We start from the raw sequence: 23,483 nt of genomic DNA on the forward strand, positions 1-23,483 counted from the left end.
GTAAAAAAATAAACTCATGAAACAGGCATGGACAAAAATGATGGTACCCCTAACTTAATATTTTGTTGCGCAACCTTTTGAGGCAATCACTGCAATCAAACGCTTCCTGTAACTGTCAATGAGACATCTGCACCTCTCAGCAGGTATTTTGGCCCACTCCTCATGAGCAAACTGCTCCAGTTGTGTCCGGTTTGAAGGGTGCCTTTTCCAGACTGCATGTTTCAGCTCCTTCCAAAGATGCTCAATAGGATTGAGGTCAGGGCTCATAGAAGGCCACTTTAGAATAGTCCAATTTTTTCCTCTTAGCCATTCTTGGGTGTTTTTAGCGGTGTGTTTTGGGTCATTGTCCTGTTGCAAGACCCATGACCTGCGACTGAGACCAAGCTTTCTGACACTGGCTAGTACATTTCTCTCTAGAATTCCTTGATAGTCTTGAGATTTCATTGTACCCTGCACAGATTCAAGACACCCTGTGCCAGACGCAGCAAAGCAGCCCCAGAACATAACAGAGCCTCCTCCATGTTTCACAGTAGGGACAGTGTTCTTTTCTTGATATGCTTCATTTTTTCGTCTGTGAACATACAGCTGATGTGCCTTGGCAAAAACTTCGATTTTTGTCTCATCTGTCCACAGGACATTCTCCCAGAAGCTTTGTGGCTTGTCAACATGTAGTTTGGCATATTCCAGTCTTGCTTTTTTATGATTCGTTTTCAACAATGGTGTCCTCCTTGGTCGTCTCCCATGTAGTCCACTTTGGCTCAAACAACGACGGATGGTGCGATCTGACACTGATGTTCCTTGAGCATGAAGTTCACCTTGAATCTCTTTAGAAGTCTTTCTAGGCTCTTTTGTTACCATTCGGATTATCCGTCTCTTAGATTTGTCATCAATTTTCCTCCTGCGGCCACGTCCAGGGAGGTTGGCTACAGTCCCATGGATCTTAAACTTATGAATAATATGTGCAACTGTACTCACAGGAACATCTAGTTGCTTGGAGATGGTCTTATAGCCTTTACCTTTAACATGCTTGTCTATAATTTTCTTTCTGATCTCTTGAGACAGCTCTTTCCTTTGCTTCCTCTGGTCCATGTCGAGTGTGGTACACACCATATCACCAAACAACACAGTGATTACCTGGAGCCATATATATAGGCCCAATGGCTGATTACAAGGTTGTAGACACCTGTGATGCTAATTAGTGGACACACCTTGAATTAACATGTCCCTTTGGTCACATTATGTTCTGTGTTTTCTAGGGGTACCATCATTTTTGTCCATGCCTGTTTCATGAGTTTATTTTTTTACATAATTCTGTTGAAGCATGGTTGAAAAACAATGTCTGACTTTCATTGGTTAACATTTATAGAATTTTAATTTATTATTACTTTTGTCAGATTAAAGTTATTTCTGTGACCATTGTGACTTTTTCTTTCATTGACCAAAGGGTACCAACAATTTTGTCCACGTCTGTATATATATATATATATATATATGTATATATATAGTGGATATAAAAAGTCTACACACCCCTGTTAAAATGTCAGGTTTCTGTGCTGTAAAAACTCAATTGAAAAACAAACTGAAATCTGGAAGAAATAAAAACTGGAAGAAATAAAATAAAAAACTAAAATAATGTGGTTGCATAAGTGTGCACACCCTCTTATAACTGGGGATGTAGCTGTGTTCAGAATTTAGCAATCAGATTCAAAATCATGTTAAATAGGAGTCAGCATACACCTGCCTTCATTTAAAGTGCCTCTGATTAACAAAAAAACACAAAAATATCGTGGCAAATATGGAGGAACTGTTCAAACCCCGAACACTGTAGCGTGTTTTACATTGGGGGAGCAGGTCCCACCGCATGTGGACCGCAGCAGACGACTATCCCCAGCAAAAAATGCATACAATGGAGGATGTCGGCGCGGTCCACATGCACCACTTAGGCATCCCATACACAACAAGGCATTGTGCGGATGAAAATACAATCATACAGGGAGTGCAGAATTATTAGGCAAGTTGTATTTTTGAGGATTAATTTTATTATTGAACAACAACCATGTTCTCAATGAACCCAAAAAACTCATTAATATCAAAGCTGAATATTTTTGGAAGTAGTTTTTAGTTTGTTTTTAGTTTTAGCTATTTTAGGGGGATATCTGTGTGTGCAGGTGACTATTACTGTGCATAATTATTAGGCAACTTAACAAAAAACAAATATATACCCATTTCAATTATTTATTTTTACCAGTGAAACCAATATAACATCTCAACATTCACAAATATACATTTCTGACATTCAACAACAAAACAAAAACAAATCAGTGACCAATATAGCCACCTTTCTTTGCAAGGACACTCAAAAGCCTGCCATCCATGGATTCTGTCAGTGTTTTGATCTGTTCACCATCAACATTGCGTGCAGCAGCAACCACAGCCTCCCAGACACTGTTCAGAGAGGTGTACTGTTTTCCCTCCTTGTAAATCTCACATTTGATGATGGACCACAGGTTCTCAATGGGGTTCAGATCAGGTGAACAAGGAGGCCATGTCATTAGATTTTCTTCTTTTATACCCTTTCTTGCCAGCCACGTTGTGGAGTACTTGGACGCGTGTGATGGAGCATTGTCCTGCATGAAAATCATGTTTTTCTTACCTTGCAGACTTCTTCCTGTACCACTGCTTGAAGAAGGTGTCTTCCAGAAACTGGCAGTAGGACTGGGAGTTGAGCTTGACTCCATCCTCAACCCAAAAAGGCCCCACAAGCTCATCTTTGATGATACCAGCCCAAACCAGTACTCCACCTCCACCTTGCTGGCGTCTGAGTCGGACTGGAGCTCTCTGCCCTTTATCAATCCAGCCATCTGGCCCATCAAGACTCACTCTCATTTCATCAGTCCATAAAACCTTAGAAAAATCAGTCTTCAGATATTTTTGGCCCAGTCTTGACGTTTCAGCTTGTGTGTCTTGTTCAGTGGTGGTCGTCTTTCAGCCTTTCTTACCTTGGCCATGTCTCTGAGTATTGCACACCTTGTGCTTTTGGGCACTCCAGTGATGTTGCAGCTCTGAAATATGGCCAAACTGGTGGCAAGTGGCATCTTGGCAGCTGCACGCTTGACTTTTCTCAGTTCATGGGCAGTTATTTTGCGCCTTGGTTTTTCCACACGCTTCTTGCGACCCTGTTGACTATTTTGAATGAAACGCTTGATTGTTCGATGATCACGCTTCAGAAGCTTTGCAATTTAAAGAGTGCTGCATCCCTCTGCAAGATATCTCACTATTTTTGACTTTTCTGAGCCTGTCAAGTCCTTCTTTTGACCCATTTTGCCAAAGGAAAGGAAGTTGCCTAATAATTATGCACACCTGATATAGGGTGTTGATGTCATTAGACCACACCCCTTCTCATTACAGAGATGCACATCACCTAATATGCTTAATTGGTAGTAGGCTTTCGAGCCTATGCAGCTTGGAGTAAGACAACATGCATAAAGAGGATGATGTGGTCAAAATACTAATTTGCCTAATAATTCTGCACGTAGTGTATATCACAAAAACATTGCACCAAACGGATATGCCACTGACTATACTAGCTAGTCATACAAGTAGATATTAAAAGCTGAGACTTTTGCCAATATATTCCTGTCAGGAAGATATCGGAGCCCATCATGCACCACGTCACGGTCCTCAGCATGGCAAGGGGTCCTACCACTAAGCTACCTATGGTGTGAACAAGGTCTGAAGGTGATGAAATCCAGCTCACAGCCAAGCTTCCACACAACCGCATAGCAGGACAACTAATGCAATGTGAACAAAGCAAGACTGTAAGCCACACCCATATCAGACCATGTGATGGAGGTTACCAGGTGCAAAAGTGCTTAAGTGCCAAGTAAAGGCACATACACTGCATATCAAACAAAAAAACACAAAAATATCATGGCAAATATGGAGGAACTGTTCAAACCCCGAACACTGTAGCGTGTTTTACATTGGGGGGAGCAGTCCCACCGCATGTGGACCGCAGCAGACGACTATCCCCAGCAAAAAATGCATACAATGGAGGATGTCGTCGTGGTCCACATGCACCACTAAGGCATCCCATACACAACAAGGCATTGTGCGGATGAAAATACAATCATTTATCACAAAAACATTGCACCAAACGGATATACCACTGACTATTCTGGCTAGTCATACAAGTAGATATTAAAAGCTGAGACTTTTTGCCAATATATTCCTGTCAGGAACATATCGGAGCCCATCATGCACCATGTCACGGTCCTCAGCATGTCAAGGGATCCTACCAGTACGCTACCTCTTTTTGGTGTGAACAAGGTCTGAAGGTGATGAAATCCAGCTAATAGCCAAGTTTCCACACAACCGCATAGCAGGACAACTAATGCAATGTGAACAAAGCAAGACTAAGCCACACCTAAGACTGTATATTGGCAAAAGTCTCCGCTTTTAATATCTACTTGCATGACTAGCCAGTATAGTCAGTGGTATATCCGTTTGGTGCAATGTTTTTGTGATATATGCCTCTGATTAACCCCAAATAAAGTTCAGCTGCTCTAATTGGTCTTTCCTGAAATTTTCTTAGTCGCATCCCACAGCAAAAGCCATGGTCCACAGAGAGCTTCCAAAGCATCAGAGGGATCTCATTGTGAAAAGGTATCAGTTAGGAGAAGGGTACAAAAGAATTTCCAAGGCATTAGATATACCATGGAACACAGTGAAGACAGTCATCATCAAGTGGAGAAAATATGGCACAACAGTGACATTACCAAGAACTGGACGTTCCTCCAAAATAAATGAAAAGACGAGAAGAAAACTGGTCTGGTAGGCTACCAAGAGGCCTACCGCAACATTAAAGGAGCTGCAGGAATATCTGGCAAGTACTGGCTTTGTGGTACATGTGACAACAATCTCCCGTATTCTTCATATGTCTTGGCTATGCGGTAGAGTGGCAAGACGAAAGCCTTTTCTTACGAAGAAAAACATCCAAGCCAGGCAAAAACACATCTGAAGTCTCCCAAAAGCATGTGGGAAAAGGTGTTATGGTCTGATGAAACCAAGGTTGAACTTTTTGGCCATAATTCCAAAAGATATGTTTGGCGCAAAAACAACACTGCACATCACCAAAAGAACACCATACCCACAGTGAAGCATGGTGGTGGCAGCATCATTTCTTCAGCTGGAACTGGGGCCTTAGTTAAGCTAGGAGGGAATTATGAACAGTTCCAAATACCAGTCAATATTGGCACAAAACCTTCAGGCTTCTGCTAGAAAGCTGAACATAAGGAGGAACTTCATCTTTCAGCATGATAACGACCTAAAGCATACATCCAAATCAACAAAGGAATGGCTTCACCAGAAGAAGATTAAAGTTTTGGAATGGCCCAGCTAGAGCCCAGACCTGAATCTGATTGAAAATCTGTGGGGTGATCTGAAGAGGGCTGTGCACAGGAGATGCCCTTGCAATCTGACAGATTTGGAGTGTTTTTGCAAAGAAGAGTAGGCAAATGTTGCCAAGTCAAAATGTGCCATGCTGATAGACTCATACCTAAAAAGATTGAGTTCTGTAATAAAATCAAAAGGTGCTTCAACAAAGTATTAGTTTTTTTTTGTTTGTTTTTTACATGCCGCCGCTGCTGTACAGTAATACACTCGTATAGTGTATTACTGTACAGCAGCGGCAGCATGAAGCGCACGGCGTGATGGCAACCAATTACGCCGTTCGCTCCTTCCCTGAACAGGAATCCAGCCCTGCATACCACGGACCACTCTCAGCCGCGGAACACGGCCGTGTGCATTTGGCCTAAGGGTGTGCACACTTATGCCACATCTTATTTTATTTTTATATTTTTTTCTTCCCTCTACCTAAAGGATTTAAGTTTGTTTTTCAATTGAGTTGTACAGTTTATAGGTCACATTAAAGGTAGAAAAAGTTCTGAAAGGATTTATCTTTGTCTAATTTTTTTACATCACAGAAACCTGGCATTTTAACAGGGGTGTGTAGACTTTTTATATCCACTGTATATTGTGGGGATTTGCTCTGGTAGACAGGCTTGCAGACGCAGTATAGAGGCAAGGACAACGTCTTTAACTTAAACAGTTCGGTGTTTATTCACACATAAGGATAAGCAAAACAAAAAGTCAGTTTCAAGGAAAACAGTAACCTTGAGTCTGGTGTTTGTTCACACCATACAGCAATGCAGAAGTCCTTGGACATAGCAGAAACTACCTGCTCTCACGTAAACAAGGTAGCAGGCCTTTACCCAGGCCCAAACTCCCAGGTCCCAACACAGAGACTGACAGAGCTTCACTGTCAGAGAGGAGTAAATTGTCTTTTATAGCCCAAACCAAGACCCGGCCTGGAAGGTGGGGAAAAGCCACCCACCCTGCACTCTGGCTGCTCCCAGTAAGAGCCGACCTGGATCGGCTTTACAGCCATAATAAATAGCAAAACCATGTCAGCCAGCACTAGCTGCCGTTGACACATGAAATTACCGGCTCTTACCTCACCGAGGCCAAGAATCTCGGTGACACATACCTTCCCTCAATGACGGACCCTTGCGCCTTCCTACAATATATATCTATTGGGGAGTCTGGAGGTCTAATGGGGGATTTGGAGGTCTGATATGGGGGTCTGGAGGTCTAATGGGGTTCTTATATGGGGGTCTGGAAGTCTAATGGGGGTCTTATCTGAGGTCTGATATTGGATTGGGGTCTTACATGGAGGTCTAATGGGGGTCTGATCTTAGGTTTAAAACTGGGGTCTTATATGGAGTATGACATAGAGGTCTAAAGGGGGTTTGGTCTAAGATGGGGGATCTCGTTTAGGGTTTTATAAGGGGGTCTAATCTGAAACGAAGGGGGGACTTTTTTGTACTAGCGCAAAATATAAAAGGTGTTTTTGTACTGATGCACATCTGTGTGGTACCAGTATTTTCAGGGGGACTTTTTCTGCAGGAAAGTATTGGGGAGCACAATGGACACAGTATTGGGGGTGGCAGGATAGGGTTTTGAGAAGATGGGAGGATGATGGAAAAGTAGGAAAGTAAGACGTCTATTTATTAAACTCTGCAGAGACGAGGCGCAGCTGAAAGAAGTCACCATGGATGTCTGGTCTAACAGGAGAAGAGAATATCTACATCAGAGAATAGAAGTCACTGGATGTAAGAGGTATGTGGCACTGTATCACCCTGTATGTTCTGTAATGCTGCATGTAATGTTTTCCATGTATGTCTTTAAAGGTGTTTTCCCTTTATTATTATTTTTTTTGTATGAGCGCTGCCTTCTCTTCAAATGCCTTCTAATCACAGCAAATGCCATAGCGAGCAGGTGAACAGAACAGAGAAAGCAGCTCTCATGTGAGTGCTGCCCTCTCTTCAAACAGCTGGGGGCACAGAGGGCATTACTACTATGGAGGGGCACAAAGGGCATTACTAATGTGAAGGGGGCACAATGGGCATTTCAACTATGGAGGGGGCACAGAGCTAGAGGGCATTACTACAATGAAGGGGCACATTGGGCATTATTACTGTGAAGGGGGCACAGTGGGCATTATTACTGTGAAGGAGGCAAAATGGGGATTTCTACTATGGAGGGGCACAGGGGTAATTACTAGCACAGTGGGCATTACTACTATTAAGGGGGCACAATGGGCATTATTACTGTGAAGGGGCAAAATGGGCATTATTACTATGAAGGGGCACAATGGGGATTATTACTGTGAAGGGGGCACAATGGAGATTATTACTGTGAAAGAGGCACAGAGAGGGCATAACTACTGTGAGGGGGCACACATCTGTACTTTTTTAAAGTATTTGGGGGGTGCCAGAAAAAGGACCCACCCCGAGTGCCAAACACCCTAGGCACGCCACTGGATCTGTCATGAGCTGTTGGAATTCAATGGGCCTATATACTGTGCTCGCCTAGGGGATCTCTGCTGACATGTGAATTAAGATAAGCATTGTTATCAATGTCTCTATAAAATATGTACTATAGATACACAGTAAATGTATTGTATATTATCACATACACAGGTTCAGGTATTTCTGCCATACTCAAAGGCTCTTTCATCATCAGTCACATGGTCAAGCAGGAAAAAGACCAGACAAGTTAAACACCTCATTATTTTACAACTAGTAATATTCAATGAGATTAGAAATTAATCTCTTGCCAAGATGTATCACAAGATAAGACAAGTATTTCAAGAATGAAGCACATAAGAAAAAAGAAGTTAAGTTGTCAGTTCTTCTAAAAATCATGCATAATAAATGTAAAAAAATAGTCAGGATTCTTTTCAATCTGATGGTTTTGAAATTTCAATAATAGTTTGGTAATCCAGCAAACTCAAGACATCTGAGGTGCTGGATTATAACTTTAATGGATTATTAAAGGTATCTCCAGGGCATCTCCAGCCAATTTGCACCCCGTCTTCTGAAACTAGTTTTCCTACCATACTACCTCCTATTGAGTATAAGGACCCAGCATCTTTTTGCCTCAAATCTTACCCATGCAAGAAGGATAAAGCAAACCCTCCTGTCAAAAAGACCAACTCTTGTTTGCTAATGTGTATGGTACTTGAGGAGCCTATTACAATATATGGGAAGACAACTAGAGCTCACTCTTTCAGGGGCTTAAAGGGCTTCTGTCACCCCACTAAACTGTTTTTTTTTTTTTTTTGTTTACTTATAATCCCTATAGTGCGATTTCTGCATACATAAGCTAAATAATCATTTCTGTTCAGTAGAATTTGTTAAAAACTTAATTTTAAAATATGCAAATTACCTTGCTACCAGCAAGTAGGACAGCTACTTGCTGGGAGCAGCAGCATCCTCCGATCCTAATGACGCCCCCTCCGCATGTTGATTGACAGGGCCAGGGAACGGGATCGTCCTCTGCTGGCCCTGTCTGCTATCAAGATCTCGCGTCTGCGCCGTAACGGTATTCAGTCGGCACAAGCGCACTGAGAGGCGGCCGCTCGCTCGGCCGCTCCATCCTCAATGCGCCTGCGCCGATGACGTCACATCTAAACCCGGCGCAGGCGCATTAAGGATGGAGCGGCCGAGCAAGCGGCCGCCTCTCAGTGCGCCTGCACCGATTGAAAACAGGTACGGCGCAGGCGCGAGATTTTGAATTCAAACAGGGCCAGCAGAGAACGATCCCGTTCCCTGGCCCTGTCAATCAACATGCAAAGGGGTGTCTTTACGATCGGAGGATGCGGCTGCTACCAGCAAGTAGCCGTCCTACTTGCTGGTAGCAAGGTAATTGGCATATTTTAAAATTACGTTTTTAACTAATTCTACTGAACCAAAATGATTATTTAGCTTATGTATGCAGAAATCGCACTATAGGGATTATAAGTAAACAAAAAAAAAAAAAACGGTTTAGTGGGGTGACAGAAGCCCTTTAATACGGCATAATAGGCTAGCAAAATTATGATACATATGCTGGACCTCCACATCCGATCCTACAGTGGACAAAACACTCTTTCCTCTATGTTCAGGCAGTAAATATCTTGACTTATTAGGCCTGTTTAAAACTATAGAGGGATAATCATTTCCAGATGAGTAAATCAGGGAAGTACATGGAGAAGGTAAAGCCCCAGGGTAAAAATGGGCTTTTCAGTGGTTTAGTTCATACAACCAAACTACCCTCACAGAACAGGAGAGCCCAGTATCTCTTCATCTTCTCCATTACATTGAAGGTACAGTATTACCTTCAACTCAGTTGTTCTCACCATTTTTGTTAACAGTATGGTGTTTGTGGAAAGGAGAAGCATCTACAATGGTGAAGGTGAGGGGCTCAACCTGAGCTGAGGACCAACTCTCCAACCCCACTAAAGCAGCTTAAGTGGCTTCCAATGTGCTAGATACACCTTCAGTTTGGACCGCAGTGTTTTGGGTTACCTACTGTAAATGAAGACCATTATTCTAATCCCTGAAACCCCCGTTGACATCATATTTACCATATTTTTTCCAAAAGTGAGGGAAATGTGGCAGTACATCTTATAGTCTGAATGCTAATGACTATGTCCATAATTGAAGAGGTCATCATCAGCATGTGGGAGGCACGGGGAGTGGTGAGGGTAGTGCTTCACAGTACTTACCCTCCCTGGTCTGATCTGAGGCTGATGGGGTGTGATCTAAGGCTGATGGGATCTGATATGAGGCTGATGGGATCTGATATGAGGCTGATGGGGACTGATCTGAGGCTGATGGGGTCTGATATGAGGGCTGATGGGGTCTGATCTGAGGCTGATGGGATTTTGTTCTAAAGCTAATGGGGGTCCAACCTGAAACTGATGGGGGGTCAGATCTGAGACTGATGGGGGCTGATCTGTGGCTGATGGAAGTTGAGGGGTCTGGTCTGAGGCTGATGGAGCTTGGGAGTCTGATTATGTGGTCTGATCTGAGATCTGATGAAGAATGGGTGTCTGATTTGGGGGTCTGATCTGAGGGCTGATGAAAAATATTTTTTCCCTATTTTCCTCCTACAAATCCTAGGTGCATTTTATAGTCCCAAAAAAGGGTAAATCAGGTTTTTATTATAAACTTATTTTTTAAACATTTTTGTTTTTTGTTACTTTTGATCAACTGATGTTGGCTATGTTTGAAAATGTCATCTCAGTCAAATGAAAGACCTTTCATTGAAGGAAATATGGTTTGTGGACAAAAGATCACTCTGTGAAAGAACTTTCCTAGAAAGATCATATATCCATCACCTGGTGTAATTGGAAATGTGCATGGCGTGGCAGCAAATGATTATTCACCATCAACCTACTTCTATATACTGTGTATGGCCATCTGTACACAACACTGTACAATCAAGTAAGGTTCTGTGTGCAGCTCCCCTGTCACTCCCTGGAGAACCGGGGTATTCTCCATCACTTCCTGAAAACTGTAAGACATTTCTCTATCATTGCAGCAGCCATAAAAGCACATATACCTGCAGAGCTGTCTATACTAACAGAACAGGCAAGTATTTTATGCCTCCAATATGACCACCCTTAAGGACATTTGCAAAAATATAAAACAATAGCTACAGTATATATACGGTATAAAAAAAAATCATTTACCTTCTACAGAACACATGTAATGAATGAGATTACAAATTACATATACTAGACATTCCCTTTGACATGTTCTCCTGCTATATCATTGCCATTAATATTTTGCTATAATGTATAGATATAAGGTTGATTTTCCTTTAACTGGGCAATTGTTAGGGTGTGGGCTAATTACTAGCTTGGCATTTGGCGTGTACTGATTGTAAGGCTATAAGTCTTGGAACGCATTCATGTTTATACTGCAATCTGTTTTGCATACACTCAATGGCTTATTTAGTCAGAGCCATTTCATTTGTAAAAATAGACCTAAAATACCATTTCAGTCTTAATGTATCTGATTTCCTACCAAAGTCCAGAGCGGTTTGTCAAATCCTAACTTCTAATATTTTCCAGATCTTTTCCTGCCAGGCTTGTGGTATCAGTCTAATTTGGATGGAGAGAGAGTCGCAGTGTGTGTATTTTTTTTACATTCTTCGCCAGTCCGTTTTTCTTCTTTTATTATTTTTAGGCCATGCTGTAAATGATGGACATTCTTGTTCTTCAAACACGGGACAATCGCCACGTCAGCATTAATACTCCCATTTGTCACTTAGGTGGGTTATTTGACAGCTACTTTAAGCTGCTGTCATTCATCATACCATATAGAAGGTCCATCATGATTGAGGAAGCAAGAAGTGAATTCAACCACATCAATATCACTCTAAATTGAAGCACTGGTCTGTTTTTGATCACTTTATGCTTTTTGCCAAATACCTAGACACAAAAATCACATTAGACATTGATTGGTTTAGTCCAGGAACACTCACTAATTCTCGGGTATAAGTTTATAGCTTAAAGGTATAGTCTATTTTTGACAAACCCTACTACTGATTGCAGAGTTAACAGAACAGATCTAAAATTTTGGGATTTTCAATTGGTTACATAGGCAAGCAGAAATCAAGTCCTTTTTGCCATCCAGAACAGAAGGGTCTGGTCTCTGGTGTTTCCACTACTCCAAGCTCTTACCAGGACTCTTGGGACAATCTTTCATGACTTCAATCACTAACAATGAAATTTATCTGGAAATAAGAGTTCTGTGTGAGATGGGGAAACAGCTCTCCTTGTCTGAACTGTAACAGCGGCTGCTGTACGCTGTTGTTCCCCTGCTTATCGCCGCGGTCCTGGGCGCCGTGCTCAGCGGTGACCTGTGGCCGGTGCTTCCCATTTCACCACTGCGGTCCTGGGCTCTGTTTCTGGTTGTTATGGCTTCTGAGGATTCCGCTCCACAGCTTCCACTCAGCCCTGGACACAGCTTGAGTTCGGCTGGTTTCATGTTACACTGCTCTAAGGGCGGAGAGCATCACTCTGTGGGCTGTTTGGGTTTGATCAGGTGACCTCTCTGACCAACTCTGACTCTCCTGCATATATTTAAGTGGCTCAGCCCCCTTCCCAGATGCCTCAGTGTCAAGGTCCTTGTGTTTGTTGGCTCCTGATACTCTTGTGTGCTCCTGATCTATTCTTAGTTCCTGGACTCTGCTTATCTGATCCCCGCCTGCTTGCTTTGACTCTCCTGTTGCCGAATCCGGATTTCCTGACCTGTACCCGTGCCGCCTGCCCTGACCTATTGCCTGTCTGACCACATCTCTGCCTCATCCTTCGGTCCTGTGTAAGCCATGTACCAGGGTGGGCTCCCCAGAATACAGCGAAGTCACAGACAAGGAAAGCGACACTGACACCAGCTTAATATGCAAGAACAGAAAACTTTACTTAAACGACAAGTAATAACATAAGCATCACCAGAGCAATACAAACACGCATAGAAACACTATATCCCGGACCCACAGTAAATGTCCCTGCCCAATGGACAGGCCTAGCCGATGGTGGACACAGCCGAGCCTGCAAGTCGTGCTGTGCCGCTACAGAGGACACCCCTAGTTGGTGGCAAACGCAGCAGAGCCTGCAAGTCAATAACTGCGCTGCAGTCCAGTACAGTACAGCCGAGCAAAAGAATATAAATCCTAACTGACTAACTAATGCTAGGCCTAGGCTAGTCTCTGCAACTTCAGGCGCCACACAATATACTGCAATCAGTACCCAGGTGTACTGACCTGTGTCCATTCTGGGCCCGAGGATGCAGCCTACCATAGATGGCCACCAACTTCTCAGAAACCGTGTGGCCTCGCTTGATAGTGAGGCCTTCGGTCCACACGCTGGACTGGTATTCCTGGGACAACCTCTCTTTTAAAAGAGCTGGATACATAAAGGACATTACAGCTACTCTCCTTCTGAGTGTCCATTAACCACCGGACATCTGCAAGCCAGGATGGAATCGGATTCAGTCACTCACAGCACAATCCTTCCACCATGCCAGATCAACACACTTCCTGGTTCACTCACAGGCAGCAGCATGAGTCATCAGCATGAATCATCATCTGTTTTGCATATTTAAATTTCAGAGTGTGCTGGCTGTAGCTGCAAAACAGTGGTCTCTAGTGCCCGGAATGCCAAATGACGGTTTAAGTACAGACATTATGCACAAATAGCTGTTTCACTATGTCACATGCCACCCCACTAGAAGTTGTCGCCCTCGGCAACTCTCCTCATACAAACTCATTCTGAGTATAGCGCTGTAGAGGCACACCAGCATTGGGCCTCGCTGACCTTCTCAGATTGGGGGTTTCAGAAATACTGGGGACATCAGGCATATTTGACAAGAGAGGAGCAGTTGATTTCTCAACATTGCATCTGGGTGGCAAACCTGGCACGGCCGGAACCTCTGTGGACACTTGATCAGGGACGGCCCACCATTCCTCCTCTTCCTTGTCTGAGGGACTTTCCTCCATACACTAAGCATGAGGATGCACCCCTTCTACGCAAACCGGCTCATCAAAATTGCAACGTCTCAACATATTACATATTAGGGGTATAAGTTCCATGAGGGTCCCCCTGTCCCTACTGGCTCTACCTCATAGACCGGTATAGCGGGGTCTACCCTTCTCTTCACCGTGTATGGAACTGTCTCCCACCGTCCATCCAACTTCCCTGACGGCAGTTTGGCTTTGACCATCACCCGATCACCAGGGACATACCCATTCTTCTGCACTGGTCTTGGGTTAGGGTGTACCACCTGTCCCAGGCGCTCCCCCACAACCTTGTGTACCGCTCTCAGCCGGCGGCGGTGCTCCTGCACCCATGTGGTGGTACTTCTCGGTGGGGGCTCCATCGGGTTAGGCATGTGGAGATCTTCAATCTCCCGTCAGGCTCGTCCAAACATGAGCATATGTGGAGAGTATCCGGTGGTACTGTGTACTCTGTTGTTATAGGCCCACATCAACTCAGGTAAGTACAGGGAGTGCAGAATTATTAGGCAAATGAGTATTTTGACCACATCATCCTCTTTATGCATGTTGTCTTACTCCAAGCTGTATAGGCTCGAAAGCCTACTACCAATTAAGCATAATAGGTGATGTGCATCTCTGTAATGAGAAGGGGTGTGGTCTAATGACATCAACACCCTATATCAGGTGTGCATAATTATTAGGCAACTTCCTTTCCTTTGGCAAAATGGGTCAAAAGAAGGACTTGACAGGCTCAGAAAAGTCAAAAATAGTGAGATATCTTGCAGAGGGATGCAGCACTCTTAAAATTGCAAAGCTTCTGAAGCGTGATCATCAAACAATCAAGCGTTTCATTCAAAATAGTCAACAGGGTCGCAAGAAGCGTGTGGAAAAACCAAGGCGCAAAATAACTGCCCATGAACTGAGAAAAGTCAAGCGTGCAGCTGCCAAGATGCCACTTGCCGCCAGTTTGGCCATATTTCAGAGCTGCAACATCACTGGAGTGCCCAAAAGCACAAGGTGTGCAATACTCAGAGACATGGCCAAGGTAAGAAAGGCTGAAAGACGACCACCACTGAACAAGACACACAAGCTGAAACGTCAAGACTGGGCCAAGAAATATCTCAAGACTGATTTTTCTAAGGTTTTATGGACTGATGAAATAAGAGTGAGTCTTGATGGGCCAGATAGATGGGCCCGTGGCTGGATTAGTAAAGGGCAGAGAGCTCCAGTCCGACTCAGACGCCAGCAAGGTGGAGGTGGAGTACTGGTTTGGGCTGGTATCATCAAAGATGAGCTTGTGGGGCCTTTTCGGGTTGAGGATAGGGTCAAGCTCAACTCCCAGTCCTACTGCCAGTTTCTGGAAGACACCTTCTTCAAGCAGTGGTACAGGAAGAAGTCTGCATCCTTCAAGAAAAACATGATTTTCATGCAGGACAATGCTCCATCACACACGTCCAAGTACTCCACAGCGTGGCTGGCAAGAAAGGGTATAAAAGAAGAAAATCTAATGACATGGCCTCCTTGTTCACCTGATCTGAACCCCATTGAGAACCTGTGGTCCATCATCAAATGTGAGATTTACAAGGAGGGAAAACAGTACACCTCTCTGAACAGTGTCTGGGAGGCTGTGGTTGCTGCTGCACGCAATGTTGATGGTGAACAGATCAAAACACTGACAGAATCCATGGATGGCAGGCTTTTGAGTGTCCTTGCAAAGGAAGGTGGCTATATTGGTCACTGATTTGTTTTTGTTTTGTTTTTGAATGTCAGAAATGTATATTTGTGAATGTTGAGATGTTATATTGGTTTCACTGGTAAAAATAAATAATTGAAATGGGTATATATTTGTTTTTTGTTAAGTTGCCTAATAATTATGCACAGTAATAGTCACCTGCACACACAGATATCCCCCTAAAATAGCTAAAACTAAAAACAAACTCAAAACTACTTCCAAAAATATTCAGCTTTGATATTAATGAGTTTTTTGGGTTCATTGAAAACATGGTTGTTGTTCAATAATAAAATTAATCCTCAAAAATACAACTTGCCTAATAATTCTGCACTCCCTGTATACGGGCCACTGGGCTTTTTGACTGTCTTCCAGAGTCCGCAGCATCTGAAGCAAGGTGCGATTGAAGCGTTCACACGCCCCGTTTCCTTGTGGGTGATATGGAGTGGTTCGGGAGCGTTCAATCCCATACAGTTGGTACAGTTCGTTCATTAGAGTACCCTGAAAGCATGCTCCCTGGTCAGAATGTATCCTCCGTGGACACCCGAACACCTGTATAAAGTGTTTACAGACAGCTTCGGCGGCCGACTCTGCGGTTTTGTCTCTGGTGGGCACAGCCACCGCATACTTGGTAAAGTGATCTGTCATAACTAGACAGTACGAGTGTCCCGAGGTAGAATATCCGATCTGTACATAATCGATCATCAGAAGTTCTTTCACCTTCCACAAACCCCGGCAGCTATTCTGGACTCTCTCCCAATCAGTCAATGTTTTCCCCAGCACCAGCGTCATTCCAGACGCCACCCCACTTGAATGCTCCACATCCAGGAACAGAGGTAAGCGACCAAGGTCAGTCGACTATCCTACTGGAACTCGAGAGAGTGCGTCAGCGTTGCCGTTCTCCCTACCGGACCGGAACTTGATGCAGTATTGGTACTTAGAGAGGAGGGCCAACCATCTTTGCTCGAGTCCGCCGAGCTTGGCATTCTCCAGGTGTGCCAAAGGGTTGTTGTCCGTCATCACGATCACTTCTGCACCAGTCAGGTATTCTGAAAACCTTTCGGTCATGGCCCACACCAGTGCTTGTAGTTCCAGTTTAAAGGAGCTATAGTTATCAGGGTTGCGTTCTGACTCTCTTATGGACCAGCTTCCATAGGCAATGACTCTCTCCCGTCCATCCTGGACTTGGGACAATACGGCCCCCAGACCATGTAGGCTTCCATCAGTATACAGCATTAATGGGGTATCAAACGCACGTAAGCCAGGATCGGGGCATTGGTCAGCGCCTCTTTCACCGCTTCAAAGGCCTCTTGTTGCCGGGGCCCCACGAACGCCCGTACCTCCCGTAGCGTAATTGGCCGGGGCCACTTCTGAACAGCCTCTACCTTGCTGTGGGACTGTTTTACCCCCTCCTGGGTGACTACATGTCCTAAGTACTCTATCTGCTGTCGGAACAGCTGGCATTTCTTTGGCTTGATCTTGAGCCCATGGTCTCGTAGCCGTCCCAAGACTTGTCGCAGCTTCTGGAGGTGATCTTCAAAGGAGGCCCCGAACACTACGATGTCATCCAGGTATATCAATACTCATTCAAAGTTGAGGTCCCCCAGACAGTGTTCCATCAATTGCTGGAATGTCCCCGGAGCATTGGAGAGGCCGAAGGGCATCCGGTTGAACTCGTAGAGTCCCATAGGTAGAATGAAGGCAGTCGTGGCTTTGTCCTTCTTGTTCACCGGCACCTGCCAGTACACACTAGCCAGGTCAAGAGTTGAGAAGAACTTAGCTTGGCTTAGGGATGATAATGACTCTTCAATCCACGGAAGGGGGTAGGCATCCCGGACGGTCTGAGCATTCAGCTTCCGATAATCCACGCAGAACCGGAGACTCCCGTCTTTCTTCCGCACCAAGACTACCGGAGCAGCCCATTGACTTTGACTCTCCTGGATCGCCCTGGTTCTCCAACATGCTGGCCACCATATCTTTCACCTCCTGATACATCTTAGGTGGGATCTGCCAGTAGCGTTCCCTGATCGGCGCAGCATCGCCGGTTGGGATTTCATGTTCGATAGCAGTAGCACACCCAAAGTCCTCATCATGTCTTGAGAAGGCCTCCTGATATTCCCAGAGGGTGTCTTCCAGCAGCTTTTGTTCCCCCGGGGTCAGGGTTCTGCAGTCCACCACCATACAGGCCATGATCACTCGACCATTCCACTCCGCTGTCTGGGTTTCCCTTGAATGGACCTCCACAGCATAGGTCCAGGCTGATCTCCTATCCGGCTGCAGCGTAAAGCCCCTTCGTCGAGCGATACCCCCTTTGGACACATAAACTTTGGCCAGCAGGGTGTTTGCGGGGACGGTTAACTCGCAGTCCTCAACATTACAGCAGAGTATAAGCACACATCCGTCTTTCACAACGGCAAGGGCCCGGGCTACCAGTGGGCGAATCTGCGTTTCTTCTTGATAAGCGGGCTCGATCAGCATCAATATTCGCTCCTGTCGAGGTGGGATCTTCAACTGAGTCCTCCGTAGCACCCTCACGTCTCCAATGGCCTGTCCGGACAGGTTACTCTTTTGCAGGCTACAGCTCCTCACCATTTGTTGTAAGACCTTCTGGGTAGGCCGGTGTGTGGTGGCTCGTTGCCAGTACTTCGGCCCTTCCTTGGCATAGAGTTGATTATCTAGGTCTCTCAGTGTATTCATGCCCAGGGTCACGTCCATTCCTTTCCGGGACGAATGGTCCACCAGCACGACCCCTTTCTTGCCGGTCTTGCCCAAACAGTCGGACCTGCATCCAGACTATCCCTCGAACATCCATCTCTCTATTATCGTCAGCCGTCAGCCTGATGACGCTCCCATCTTCGGGCTCCATCATATCCCCGAAGTGCCTCCTGAAGAACTCCAAAGGCATTAGAGTGCACTCTGACCCTGTATCAACTAGGCAGCAAACCTTTTGGCCTTCCAGCTCTGCTTCTAATACGGGGCTGCTGGCATACAGATCACTTTTTTCACGCAGAGGGCTTAACTTCTGGTGCACCGCTGCAGGACGCCCAGCTACTGCAGCGGTCGGAAGTTTAACGTCGGCTCTGACTCTACCTGTTCTGGGCACTCTCTGGCCATATGGCTGTACTTTTGGCAAACCCAACAGAGGGTCCCTCTTCTGCCCAGCCCCCTCACTGGGTTTGTTCTGGGTGGAGTGACACGAGGGGCAGGGGCAATTTCCGGAGGCCGGGACTGTTCTACCTTCTGGGACACTTCCAGCCGAAGCTCTTTCAATTCCGCCCGCAGGGCCTGGACCACATCCTTTAAGGACTCCGATTCTTCAGATCCCGTCTGGTCCCTTGTAACATGCGCGCTATTCACCACTCTCGCTGCCGTAGGTATGGGCTCTTCCTCCCTTTCTACGGCGGCTAAATAAACCCTGTAGAATGTCATATCGGCCATTGTTCGGGTCATCTCTTGTAATTTATCTTGTAGGAATTTATTGGAGAGCCCCATTATGAACTGATCTCGTAGAAGCCGGTCCACCTCCCGGAAGGGGGCCCATAGCCTCAGGGTCTCGTCGTTGTATCTCATTCAGTGTCTCCTGTAGAGCATTGGAATATTGCATCAGGGTCTCGCCCTCTCGCTGGGGTCGGTTAAAGAAGTGACTCTGTAACTGCATCACTTTGGCCCGCCCCCCTTGGGCTCTCTCTAGCAGGGAGAATATCTTCTCTAGGGTATCTCTCTCATGCAACCTCGGCCCGCAGTTCCGGGGTCAGGTTACACATTTTAACCGCACTTCGCACCCTTTCAGTCCAGTCCTGCAATGTCATGCTGTTACCGTCATACTTTGTCAGATGACGCAGCAGTGCCTCTACAGGGATGTATCCTACTGGGGTAGCCATATTGTTGGGGGCAAGCTGGACTTGCGCCTGTGAACCCTGGGCTGGGTCCTGATCCGGCACTACTGGCGCCGGGGGACAATCTCCCGTTGCGTTCCCGTTCATAACGGTGGCTGTATCCTGCCGACTACACCAAGTTGTAAGCCGTGTACCAGGGTGGGCTCCCCAGAATACAGTGAAGTCACAGACAAGGAAAGCAACACTGACACCAGCTTAATATGCAGGAACAGAAAACTTTATGTAAACGACAAGTAATAACATAAGCATCACCAAAGCAATACAAACACGCATAGAAACTCCTTCGGTCCACACGCTGGACTGGTCTTCCTGGGAGAAACTCTCTTTCAAAAGAGCTGGATACAGAAAGGATATTACAGCTACTCTCCTTCTTCTGAGTGTCCATTAACTGCCAGACATCTGCAAGCCAGGATGGAATCGGATTCAGTCCCTCACAGCACAGTCCTTCCACCATGCCAGATCAACACACTTCCTGGTTCATTCACAGGCAGCAGCATGAGTCATCAGCATGAGCCATCATCTGTTTTGCATATTTAAATCTCAGAGTGTGCTGGCTGTAGCTGCAAAACAGTGGCCTCTAGTGCCCGGGATGCCAAATGACAGTTTAAGTACAGACATTATGCAGAAATAGCTGTTTCAAAATCTCACACCTGCACAGTTGCTCCTGGTAACGTCTCTGCCCGTCTACTACGCTTGTACTTCTGGTACCTACTCAGGTATTTCCTGATTTGACCGGACCAGCTGCCACTGACTCGGGGGTTGCTCTGGAGTAGCCCCTGGCAACTACCCTAATGGCTCAAGTCTATCCTCACCATCACAGGCTCTAGTGAAAACCAGGTAGTTGCTTAGACACACCCCTCCAGAGTATAGCCAGTCAGTGGCACAGTGAGTTCACAGCCGCTGAGCCGTAACATGAACATTGTTTGCGTAGATTAAATTAAATGTTCTGGGCTGACATTCTGCTATTTGGCCACAAGATGCAGCTGTTTCCTAAACACAGCTACAGACTACACATATATCTCCATATTTATGAGAGAGGTGGTGTTTACACAGAGTCTGTAGAAGGAAAGGAGAAAGCAGCCATCTTGGAGGTGAAACTAAGAGAATCTGACGGCATCCAGGTGTGAGAGCTGCAGCTAAGTGAAGCTGATCATGTCCAAAACCCTGATTCTGTCCAGAGGAAGGAGGATTACTGCCAGGAACGCTGATGAGAGCAGAGGAACAAAGCAACATACACTGTGGTACCGCATGCTTGTTGGAGAGACAGTTGTTCTGTTCAGAGTCACCAGCAGATGCAAAGCAGATCCGGGTCGGTAAGATTGTGCACACACCTCATCACAGTGTTGGCACCTAGAGACTGAGACCAGGCCTGTAGTTAGTTAGTTAGGGTTTCTGTTTGTGTCAGGTTAAGTGTTACTACTGTTCATTTGAAGGACTCCATAACTTAAAGTGACATTTCACATTGTAGAGCTGATAAAATTCTCACAAACTCAAGCCAGGCTGGCGTTTTCCTGCTCAGGAGGAATACTCAGGCACGTGCTACAGGACCAGTTATGGGAGGAGGAATACTGTAGAACTTGGTAAGATTGTAAGCTGTTGCGCTGCACCGCAGGATAGCCCAGAATACACACCCATACAGTGGTTCTTGTTTTTCGGGAAATAACAGGTAAGGTGTGGCAGTTTAGTTGTGCCAGCCAGTAGGTAAATTACTTCACTTTCCTCTTTCATTCATCGGAGGGAGCTGTTCAGTGCAGCACAAGGGTCTCAGCCTTCGGGGGGGGGGGGGGGGGGTATGTAAATTTATTGTATGTCCCCAGCATTTGTGGTTGTGTTTATTGCCACATTTAAGTAAAATTCAGTTTTGGCAAAAGCTGGTGTTAGGGCTGCTTTCCTCATGACTTCACTGTATCATGGGGAGCCCACCCCAGTACATGGCTTACATCTGCATACCTTCTCACCACCTAATAGCAATGGGGATGGGATCATCCAGGGCTGTGCCTCCTCTCTACAAGGATCCCATGGTAGGTACTCCCTTTGTGATTCCATGAATTAGCTAGTTGTATCAGTTATTTCAATGATCATTGAATAATACATTCACAGATATTTTCACAGCAAGCACAGATGCTAAAGGGGGTGGGGGTCCTTTATTGAGGGACTGTAGGACTTGGCACATTTATGCAATACTTGAGCAGTCAATTTATTTAAAAGGAAACTGTGTTATGCATCTATTTATCCTGTAGAGGTACTGCAGGGAAATGTAACACTTGTTGCCAGGTTCCTTAAAGGGGTTGTCCGAGTTATTATTATTTTCTATGTTCCTAACTGGGCAAATATAACAGCTTTCCAATTAATTCTCCAGTGGCTGGTTTCTCAGATTTCACTGAGGGTCACATGACCTGTGATGTCAGCTTCTCTCCCTGCTCTGATAAACTTTGTTTACAAGCCTGTAAACTAGATGTCACTGTGCTGGCCACGCCCCCCTTCACTGTCGGCTGTCTGCTCTATCCAACGATTCTTAACCCCTTCAGCTGCACAGACTGGCTAGCTGCAGCAGACAGTGAGAAGACAATTCTGGGCACAGGAGCTAAAGGACTAAAGAGAGCATTGCACAAGAAGGTAGGGGGAAGATCCTGTGTGTATTAGCAGTGTCATTATACAGCTGGGACTTGTAGTTCTACACTTACAACATGCTGCAGAGTCTCCCAGCAGGCAGACATGTCACTCAGGGCAGCTCTTGTATTCACTCCCTTAGAAGTGTCATTATACAGCTGGGGTTCTAGCAGCAGGCATCCTGTGATTAGCTTATCACCTAAAAGTCCATATAACAGGATGAATATGTAATCATGGGGGGATATGGGGAACATGGCAGACTAATCACAACACAAGACTTTTTATTGGTTTAATTTTCAGGGAATGCGGCACTTAACTTCTACAGTATATCGGTGGAATGGCACTGGACTGGTAGGGTCTTTCATGATCTTCTAGTATTTCTTTTGGGGGCTTGCAGAAGTTTTTACTTACCACTTGTTCTCTTTCATTGATTTTACAGATTCTCCTCTTCATTGTGCTGGGACTATCCACTTAGCTGCAGGACCCAGCTCACCTGCCACACAAGGACAGTCAGCCACCAACGCCAATGCCCTGGCATGTTAGTAGACTTGTGGGTAAAACTCTGTTCTTTATAAGTTAGTCCCACCCGATGTGGGTGACACAATACCTTGGTACTTCAGTGTCCCCATGCTGTTTCCTGGAGCTAATGTCACAATCTTCTCTCATTAAAAATGGCAACTGGGCCTGTGATAGAGATTAAATTGACCTGGCATTCATTGGCATTAGCCTTGGCTACCAAAATCTTGCCACATATAGTACAGGTGGCCATAAGCACACCTCAAATGAGGTCATACTGAACTATAAAAACTGGCTTTGACGTTCCACCGGACACTGTCCAGTTCTTGCAGCTTCCTCTTGAGTTCTTCAAAACTCAACACATCCTAGGTCACCTACATATGCACAGCACAATATTACCAATGTGGCAAAAAAACATGGCAAAAAATGTAATAAGATATCACAAAACAAGAAAATTTTCCCATAAAATGGCACGTGATCCTTATCAACCATAGTGACAGACTTTTTAAGACTGAAGTAATTATGCCCGGCCATACACTTAAAGGTTTGTCCCACCATTACCTGAAGCATATTTTCCATTTACCATACATACTGTTAAAAAAAGATCTTGCAACATCAGTTGTAACATTTGCTTACATAGTATGGCACTATATGGTGTACAAAGTGTTTAGCAACAAGCACATCCACCTGCTGAGCTGTGTGCTGCTTGTCACACATGCTCCATAACTCTCCCCACAGCCTCAGCATAGAACAGCCAGTGGAAATAGCATTTAAAGGGAGTCTGTCACCACAAGTTGCCCTTATAGACCGCTTACATAGCACTGTAGCTCGCAAGTGCCCAG

The sequence above is a fragment of the Bufo gargarizans genome, chromosome 2, assembly GCF_014858855.1.
Source record: "Bufo gargarizans isolate SCDJY-AF-19 chromosome 2, ASM1485885v1, whole genome shotgun sequence".
NCBI lineage: Eukaryota > Metazoa > Chordata > Amphibia > Anura > Bufonidae > Bufo > Bufo gargarizans.